A 10,547-nucleotide genomic window follows, 5' to 3' on the forward strand; every position below is an offset into this window, starting at 1 on the left:
CCTACAATGCCTACTCTTGTGTGTCCCTTTATATGTGCATAGGGAAGTTTCTCCAAATGAAGGAGTTGCTGAGTTGGAGGGCAAAAGTATGCCACTTCAAGCAAGCTGCTAATGCCAACCTTTCCCCAAGTGACTGGACCTCCTACATTACCACCAGCAGTTAATGCAAATTCCTGTTGCCCCATATCTTGTCAATAGATATTAGTTTGTGTTTTGTTTGTTATTGGTCCCTATCTTGTGGTGCTCAGAGTTTACCCCTAATTCTGCACTCAAAGGTCACTCCTGGTAGTCTTTAGGGCACTGTATGCGGTGCCAGAGATTAAAGTGGACTTGGCCGCACGTAAGGCAAATGCCATAACCCCCGAACTGTCTCTATAACATCAGTTTTTTCCTTCCCAGATTTTTAAAGTATAAAATATATTCCACTTTACTGGGGGAGTAAAAAAAGATTTTATTTGGATGTTTTGAGGATCAGGGGGGAGATAGAGATATAGAAGGAGGGAGAGAGAGAGAGCACGCAGACTTCTGTAGAGAGCCGAGTGTGTTCGAGTACCCAGATTGGATATGAAAGTTTGAAAATGCACATCTCAAGAGGGGAGATGCAGATGACACATGTGCTGGGCACATGGGTACAGGCAACACATGCACAGGCTTCCTTCATTCAAATTGGCTTTTAGAGGGTTTCTCCCAACCTGCCCCGGGTGGGGGGGAGGTTCTAGCTAAGTAAGAGTCTGTTGCTAGGGTGGTTGCCAAGGGGGTGGAGTTGAGAGAAGTCGGTGGTCTTCTTTGAAGTTCCTTTTCTGGCCTTTGTATTTGTTGGAGTTTTTCAAGGGGTCTGTTCTAGCCTTCTCTGGCCTGTGCTGGCGCCGGGTAACTTGTCTTATCCGGCTTTAGTTCTTGTGCTCACAAAGTGGGTTTTAATTTAAAAAGTACTGCATGGGTAATTCAGATGAAACCGGGTTTACTGACTGAAGCAGCCTCTTTATGAAGGAATCAAGGCACACGTGCTGCCACATGGCTGACTTGGCTGGTGGAAGCCAGAGAGAAAGAGAACCAGGGAGAACTTCATCTGAGAAGGCAGAGTTTCTTGGGGTCTTTCTTATGCAGCTGACGAGCTGAGGGACTTCTAAGGAAACACCTTTACTGATTCTAAATATGCTTGTGCTAGTTTTATTATTGGCATGCAGTCGGCAGAAAAAGTTCATGGCTTTTAAACAGTATGTTATTTCCAGTTTTCAAAATTATTGGGTGATTCCAAGTAAAGGGTGTTGGGAGGACCCTCCCAGGATGGGAGAAGCATGCTGAAAAGAGACAATAGACCGAACATGATAGCCACTCAATGCCTCTTTTGCAAACCACAACACCCAAGAGGAGAGAGAGAACAAAAGGGAATGCCCTGCCACAGAGGCAGGGTGGGATGGGGGGGAATGGGGGGTGGGAGGGATACTGAGATCTGTGGTGGTGGGAAATGGTCACTGGTGGAGGGATGGGTATTTGATCATTGTATAATTGAAACCCAAGCACAAAAATTTGTAAGGTAAACAACTGTACCACATGGAGTTTCACTAATAAAAAGAATTTAAAAATTATTGGGTGATAATTTTCTTGAGATTTTTAGGACTTCTTTATATGTTTCAGACTTTTGATCTTTATCAGCTTTATGTACCTAACTGTCTTATTCCAACATGTGAATCTTCTTTATTGCTTTTCATAGACTTTTTTGTCTTTTTGCATCATATCTGGCAATGCTCAGGGGATACTCCTGCCTCTGCACTCAGGAATCACTCCTGGCAGTGCTTGGGGAACAATATGGGATGCCGTCAATCGAATCAGGGTCAACCTTGTGCAAGGCAAATACCCTGCCCGCTGTACTATTGCTCCAGCCCTTACAGATATTATATTTTAATGATCAGAAGTTATTTCTTCTTGGGAGGCCACCAAAGCCAGGCTTAATGCATCCAGGGCTCTAGACATGCTCAGGGAACCCCAAGGTGTCAGGGTTCAAACTGGGTTGCACACGTGCTTTGCAGGCTCTCTTAACCCATGTGCTATCCTCATGGCCCCTTTCCTTATTTTTTTGTCTAATCTGATAAGCTCTGGAGAGAAAGTCAGCGTGCCAGGCAAGTAGGGAAAATGTAAATGCTGCAAAAACAAGAGAAGCAGCTAGCGAGTGGTCAGTGGGGAAGCAAAGGGCCAGGGCGCTCACGGCTGAGAACCCGTGGTCAAGGTTCTATTGATTTTATGGAGATTTTTATTGACTTCTCGTTGGTTTCCGATGTTACAGAGCTTTAGGGGCTTAGCTTCACCCCGTTATGTTTATGTTGCTCACCACCCAACACCCACATCCACGCTCCAGTGGGGTTCTACCACCTAAGAATCTCCCACTCCTAAACCCTCCCGTTTTCAGCCCTGTTTCCTCTGCGTACCATCATTTCCCCTGAGTCTCTGAGGTATGTTTTGTTGGAGGGTTTTTTGGCCACTTCATTTGCCTTGGTTACTCATATTCCTCAGAGGCGTGAAACCATCTGGCAATCATCTTTCTCTTTCTGACTTTTTTTCACCGAGAATAATCTGTTCAGCTTCTCTCTATTTTGTCCCCCAAAGTATAATTTCATCTTTTCTAGTGGCAATTTCATCTTTTCTTTGTGTATGTTTTAAAATGGCTTTTTTATTCAAACATCTGTATATGGGCATTTAGACTGAGTCCATGTTTTGGCTGTGGTGCATAATGTGGCTATGAACACCAGGGATGAAAATATCCATTTGAGTGAGTGTTTCATGTCCTTTAGATAAATGCCTTGCCTGTGTTATTGCTACAGAATATGGAACTTCCTCTTTTACTTGGTAGAGAAGGGTGTGTTTGAGAAATGGTCAAATATAATAGACATAAACCTCAGTTGGTGCCAGGTATAACGGATATCTTCCTTCTTTCCTTCCTTCCTTCCTTCCTTCCTTCCTTCCTTCCTTCCTTTATTCCTTCCTTCTCTTATTCCTTCCCTTATTCCTTCCTTCCTTTATTCCTTCCTTCCTTCTCCCTCCTTCCTTCATTCCTTTCTTCCTTCCCTCCCTCCCTCCTTCCTTCATTCCCTCCTTCCTTCCCTCCCTTCCTTCCTCCTTCCTTCCCTATCTCTCCTTCCTTTTTCCTTCTTTCCTTCCTTCTTTCCTCCCTCCTTCCCTCCCTCTCTTCTTTCCTTCCCAGTGCTAAGGATTAAATTCAGGATCTCACATATTGAGGGACAGTGATCTCTTACTTAATTACATCTCTGGGTACGTACAGTCACTTCTTGAGAGTGTTAAGACAAATCCCAGGTCAATTGCCTCAGGAAATTTTATGGAAGTTCAAAAATCCCCGAAGTTAGCAATGTAGGATCTATCCACTAGCCATTCTCAAGGTAAATGCTAGAATATACTCAGATCAAAAGAGTCTCCTTTGTTTATTTTTAGAAGTGTACTGGGGACTCGGGGCCACTCTGCAATACATACCTGACAATTCAGTGCCCAGGCCTGGCGATGTCATGTTTGGAATTGGGGGTGACATGTGTCACACCTGATGATGCTTGGTATGGTCATGTGGCACTAGGGTTCAAACTCAGGGCCTTTCACATTTGGGGCATGCACTTCCACTCTTTAAGTTATATGACTTCCCATTTACTTCAACATGTTTCACACATGGTCAAATAGTTCGCATGTGCTACAATGCCTTTGTAGGTGTGCAAACATTGCCAGGTGTCATCCTGGAGGCCTTCGGGCATCATTGGTTACACTCCAGAGGCCCATGAGCACCGTTGGTGTGGCCCGGTGAGTCCTTGAAACTGTGGGCCTAGGCAGCACCTCTGATCCTGGCACTGACTGTCCCCTTGGCCCGGAACCACTAGGAGGGCTCCTGGGATTTCTGAGCACAGCATCACTGTGTAGAGACTCCTGAGGCTACTGGTTGGAGCTCTCAGAGTCCCAGAACAGTTCATTTTTCTGGACAGCCCCCGTCCCCTACTCCAACTCCTCACACATAGCACCATTGCTGGGCACAGGACTTCACTCATCAATCCTGCTCACGAGTGCCAGACCTAATAGAGAACAGCTCTGGATACACACATGTGCCCCCAACCCTAAAACACAGAGTAGAATCTGGAGATCCCTCACTCCTGGAGCAGGGCAGCCTTGGCTCAGTGGTCCTGCCCAAATGGAGCCCCACTTGGGAGGATGGGGCCTAATTGAGAACCACTCTGAGTCCTGATATTGCTGAGCAACATTCAGGAGTTCCTGCCCAAAAAGCACCATTCAGGAGGGACCATTGGGCTGCAGAAGAGAGTGATTGCCAGGAGTGGGCCCAAGCAGAACAACTCAGGATGGTCCTCGAAGGCCTCGGGAAGAGAGCAGTGCTCTGGAGGGGCCCCAGAACACAGCACCACGGCGATGGGGTCCCTGGAACAGAGGACTGTTGGGATGGGTACTCTGGAAGAGAGTGCTGCTCCCTGAGACCCCAGAATAGAGCCCTGCTGAGGGGCTTCCTAGAAGAGTACTGCTGCTGAAAAAGAACGCTGGGGCAGGATCCCAAGAACACAGTGCCATTCAGATGCGGCCCCCAGAACAGAGCGCCTGGGTGGGGTCCCTGGTCACAGTGCTGCTCGGATGGAATCCCTGAACACAACACCGCTCATTGGGGTCCTGGAACTGAATGATGCTCCACTGAACCTCCCTGAACAGTGCTCCTCGATGGGACCTCCATAACAGAGTGCCGCTTGGGTGGGGCTCCCCAGCAAGAGCACCAGTCAGTTGTCGCTCCCGGAAGAGTGACTTGGGGTGTGGCCCCAAAAACAGAGTACAGAAATGGGTGAAGCTGGGGTAATGCCCCCCCCCCCCGGATAGAGTATTGCTGGGGTGGAAATCCCCAGAATAGTGCACCACTGAATAGGGTCCATGGAACAGAGGGACACTGTGGTGGAGCCCCCAGAACACAGCAACACTGGGGTGGAGCAGCCGGAATGCTCAAATGGATTGGGGCCCCGAGACAATAGCGCAGGTGGGTACCTGGAACAGAGCATCTCTGGGTGGGGTCCGTACCCCAGAGCAGCACGGGGGTGGAGTGCCCAGAACGGATCATACCCCGACAGAGAGCGGGTGAGGTGAGACCCCAGAACAGAATAGTACTGGTGGGGGTCTCTGGAATGAAGTGCCCCAAACAGAGCACTTTTGAACTGAGCACAGCTGGAGTGGGGCTCTGACACAGAAAACAGCTCAGGAAAGGCTTCGGTTACCGCACTGCTGGATGTGTACGCAGGCCTTACCGCCCAAACTGTGCTCCTCTGGCCAGCTGCCAGCTACAGCTCAGCCGCTCCCATTTCCCACTCAAACAGCCCGCTAGAGCGCCAAGGACCTGATTGAGAACCACTCTGCCGGGTTCCCGTCCACCCTACCCTCCCCCCCAGTCCCCAGGCCTGTATACAGAGGCTGCTAGGGAGGGGTCTTGGTAAATCTCCAGAGGAGCCCTAGAAACAGCACCACTCAGATGGCCCCCTGGACAGTGCTTTGCTCGCTAGAACCCCTGAAGGGAGAAGTCACCGCTAGGATGGTGGCCAGCCAACAGAGCACTTTTCAGTGGAGCCTCCCGACGACTGCTCTGCTCACACAGGGCATCCTGGAACAGAGCACTGCCTGGCTGGGGCTCTCTGGCACAGAGCACTGGACACCGAACAGCACTGCTTGGGTGGAGTCCCCGAAATAGCAATGCTGGGTTGTGGCCCACCCAACAGACCTCGGTCCAGAGCGCCGCTATGCTGGGGCCTCTGGGTCAGAGCTCGCTCCCGAGGGGCTCCCCAGAACAGAGTGCTGCTCAGGTGGCACCTCCTGCAACAAAGCTCTGCTAGCCGGGACCCCCATACCTGCGCTGCTCAGATGGTGACCCCCAACAAAGTGCTGCTCGTGGGGCTTCTGGGAAATTATAGTCCATGTGGCCCCCCCCAACAGTGAATCAGTGAACTGGGTTCCCGCAGCACGGAGCGCCACTGGGGTGGCACCCCCGGAACAGAGTACCCCCGGGATCAGAGCTCTGCTAGGGCGAGGTGTGGGAACAGAAAACTGCTGGCAAAGGCATGCGGAGCTGCACCGCTGGGGGCACACCCAGCCTTCCCGCCCAAAGTGCTCCTCTGGCCCGCCCCCGCCTAAAGCTCCGCCCTCTTGTCACTTCCTGCTCGAACTGAAGGCTAGGTGCGGAGGACCTGATTGAGAACCACTCTGCAGGGTTCCCGCCCACCCACTCCCCCAGTCCCCAAGCCTGTATACCCAGGCTGCAAGGGAGGAGCCTTGGGGAAAAAGCAAACATCCAGTGAAAGCCTGGAAAAAGATCTGCGCAGATGGTCCCAGGACAGTGCTTTGCTCGCTGGAACTCTCGAAGAACGAGAGCACCACTAGGATGATGCCCGGTCAACTGAGCACTATTCAGAGGGGGCTCCCGACCAGCTCTGTGCTCCCTCGAGGCACCCCGGAACAGTGAACTGAGCAGCGGGGGGCTCTGCGGCACAGAGCACCACTCTCTAGGACACTGAACAGCGATGCATGGGTGGGGTCCCCGAAACAGCAATGTTGGGGTGGGGCGCACCAAACAGACCCCCGCGGAGTAGAGCCCCAGAACAGAGCGTCCCAGACAACGCACCCTCGGTACAGACCAATGTTATGCTGGGGCCTCAAACTGCGGTGCAACTCAGCTGGGGCTCCCTGGACAGGGCACTGCTCAGGAGGCGGCCCCTGGAAGAGCTCCGCTAGCCAGGATCCCCGGAACAGCCCTGACTGGAATGTGCCCGCCCAGAGCACTTCTCCTGGGGCCTCTGAAACAAACTGCCTGTGGGGGACACCTGCAAAACTGCACCAGACGGCAGGGCCCACTGCACAGAACTCTGCTGGGGTGGGGGACATGGAATAGAGTGCGGCTGGGTAGAAACCCCGAACGGAACACCCCGTAACAGTACCACTGGGGAGGGTTCCCCTTAGAGAGTGCCTTTTCAGTGGTTCTTGGAAACAGAAAACATCTCCGGAAAGGTCTGGGGAACTGCACCGCTGGGGGGTGCACACGGAATTTCCCGCCCAAACTTTGCTCCTCTGGCGGGCTGCCACCTACAGCTCCGCCTGCTCCCCACTTCCTGCTCAAACCGCCCGCTAGGGTGCCACGGACCTGATTGAGAACCACTGCGCAGGTCCGCCCCGCCTGCAGTCTCCAGCCCTGTACGCACAGGCTCCTAGGGAAGAGCGCTTTGAAACAAAGCAAATCTCTGGCGGAGCCCATACCCCTCCATCCGCGCTCTGCTCCCTGGGACCGCTGATGAGCACAGACAAGAGGGGCCTCCAGAAGGGAGCGCTGCTACTGGGGGCACCCCGGAACACAGCACGGCTCTCTCGGACCCCAAACATAGTGTTGCTTGCGTGAGGTTCTCAAAATAAAGCAACGCTATGGTGGGGCCCCCATAAGAGATGCCGCTGGGGTGGAGGGACTGGCCCGATACAGCACCCCTGGTATAGACTGCCTCTTGGTAGGGAGCCCCATAACAGCGCAGATGGTGTGGGGTTCCCAGGAACAGAGTGCCACTCAGGTGGCGCCTCCTGGGACAGAGCTCCTCTCGGTGGGACCCCCAAGGAGAGCGCCACTTGGATTGGGCCCCACAACATGGAGCTGCTCTTGGGTCCACTGGAACAGAGCCTGGCTCTTGTGGGGCCCATTGGAAAAGTGCACCACTCAGCAGGGCCCCCAGAACAGAGTGCCACTGGGGTTGGCACCCAGATTACCGAGCATCTGGCATGGAGAACAGAGAAACAAAGAATCCGAAACAGCTGGGACGGAAGCATGGAACAGAGCGCCCTGGGGTGGAGCCTCCAGAAGATAGCGCTGTTCGGAGGGGTCCCCAGAGCAGAACACCCTGGGTACAAAGCAGGACTCGGCCAGGGCTCCTGTGCAGAGCTGTGCTGCTTGGCTGGCGTCCCTGCCTCTGATCACAGCTGGGCTGGGTTTCCCGGAACAGAGTGCCCCGACCAGAACAAGCCAGAGCAAAGCACGCTGGGGTGCGTGTCGCAGGGGTGGGGCGTGGGACCGGAAATGCGTGGGGAAAGGACTCAGGAACTGCACCGTTGGGGGGCGCATGCGGGATTTCCCGCCCAAACCCTGCCCCTCTGGCCAGCTACCGCCTACACTCAGCCGGCTCCCCATTTCCTGCTCAAACTGCACGCTAGGGCGCCAAGGACCTGATTAAGAACCCCTCTGCCTGGTTCCCGCCCCCCCCCCCGCCCCCAGTTCCCAGCCTGTATACAGAGGCTGCTACAGAGGAGCCTCAGGGACAAAGCAAGTCTCCAGTGGAGCCCTGGAAACAGTGCTGCATAGGTGGCCCCCTGGACAGTGCTTTGCTCGCTGGAACCCGCAAATGGAGAGAGCACCGCTAGGATGGTGCCCGACCAAAGGAACGCTGCTCAGTGGGACCTCCTGCTGAGCGTTCTACACACGCGGGGCATCCTGGAACAGAGCACTGCCTGGCTGGAGCTCTGCGGCACAGAGCACTGGACACCGAAAAGCACTGCTTGGGTGGGGTCCCTGAAATAGCAATGCTGGGTTGTGGCCCACCTAACAGACCACCATGGAGTGCCGGTTCAGAGCCCTAGTCCAGAGCGCCGCTATGCTGGGGCCTCTGGGTCAGAGCTCGCTCCCGAGGGGCTCCCCCGAACAGATTGCTGCTCAGGTGGCGGCTCCTGCAACAAAGCTCTGCTAGCCGGGACCCCCATAACAGCGCTGCTCAGATGGTGACCCCCAACAAAGTGCTGCTCGTGGGGCTTCTGGGAAATTGTAGCCCATGTGGGCCCCCCAACAGTGAATTAGTGAACTGGTTCCCCCAGAATAGAGCGCCACTGGGGTGGCACCCCCGGAACAGAGTACCCCCGGGATTAGAGCTCTGCTAGGGCGCAGCATGGGAACAGAAAAACTGCTGGCAAAGGCATGCGGAACTGCACCGCTGGGGGCGCACCCAGCCTTCCCGCCCAAAGTGCTCCTCTGGCCCGCCCCCGCCTACAGCTCCGCCCTCTTGTCACTTCCTGCCCGGACTGAAGGCTAGGCGCGGAGGACCTGATTGAGAACCACTCTGCAGGGCTCCCGCCCACCCCCTCCCCCAGTCCCCAAGCCTACATATGGAGGCTGCAAGGGAGGAGCCTTGGGGAAAAAGCAAATCTCCAGGGAAACCCAGGAAAAACATCCGCGCAGATGGTCCCCGGACAGTGCATTGCTCGCTGGAACCCACGAAGTGAGAGAGCAACGCTAGGATGGTACCCAGCCAACCAAGCGCTGCTCAGTGGGGCCTCCCGATGAGTGCTCTGCTCACTTGGGGCACCCCAGACCAGTGAGCTGTGTGTCTGGGGCTCTCCAGCTTAGAGCATTGCTCTCTTGGACACCAAAGAGCGCTGCTCGAGTGGGGTCCCCGAAACAGCAATGCTGGGGTGGGGCGCACAAAACGCCCACATGGATTAGAGCCCCAGAACAGAGTGTCCCAGAAAAAGCACCCTCGAAACAGTCCCTCTGCTTGGGCCCTGAACACAGTGCCGCTCGGGTGGGGTTTCCGGAACAGAGCACCGCTCAGGAGGCGGCCCCTAGAAGAGCTCCGCTAGCCAGGATCCCCGGAACAGCCCTAATTGAAATGTGCCGGCGCCAGGCACTTCTCATGGGGCCTCTGAAATAAAGCGCCTGTGGGGGGCACCTGCAAAACTGCACCACTCAGCAGGGGCCACTGGACAGAGCTCTGCCGGGGTGGGGGACCTGGAATCGAACGCGGCTGGGTGGAAACAACAAACAGAGCACCCCCTGACAGTGCCGCTGGGGAGGGTTCCCCTCAACAGAGTACCCGGAACAGAACACTCCGGGACAGAGTTCTGCTGCGGTGCAGCCCCCTTTAGAGAGTGCCCTCTCGGTGATTCTGGGAAACAGAAAACAGCTCCGGAAAGGCCTGGGGAACTGCACCGCTGGGAGGGGGGGGGCATACGGGATTTCCCGCCCAAACTTTGCTCCTCTGGCCTGCGGCCACCTATAGCTCACCCTGCTCACCACTTCCTACTCAAACTGCCCACTAGGGCGCCACGGACCTGATTGAGAACCACTCTGCCAGGTTCCAGCCCATCCCCTCCCCCCCCCCCCCCGTCTCTGTATACAGATGCTGCTACGGAGGAACCTTGGGGACAAAAGAAATCTCCAGTGGAGCTCTGGAAACAGGGCTGCATAGATGGCCCCCTGGACAGTGCTTTGCTCGCTGGAACCCCCAAAAGGAGAGAGCACCGCTAGGATGGTGGCCGACCAAAGGAGCGCTGCTCAGTGGGGACTCCTGATGAGCGTTCTACGCACGCGGGGCACCCCGGACCAGTGAACTGCGTGGGTGGGTCTCTCCGGCTGAGAGCACCACTCTCTTGGACACCAAAGAGCACTGTTCGGGTGGGGTTCCCGAAACAGCAATGCTGGGGTGGGGCACACAAAACATCCCCATGGAGTAGAACCACTGATCAGAGTAGCCCAGACAAAGCACCGTAGGTACAGA

Source organism: Sorex fumeus, unplaced genomic scaffold (genome assembly GCF_029834395.1).
Source record: "Sorex fumeus unplaced genomic scaffold, SorFum_2.1 ptg000075l, whole genome shotgun sequence".
NCBI classification, from domain to species: Eukaryota; Metazoa; Chordata; class Mammalia; order Eulipotyphla; family Soricidae; genus Sorex; species Sorex fumeus.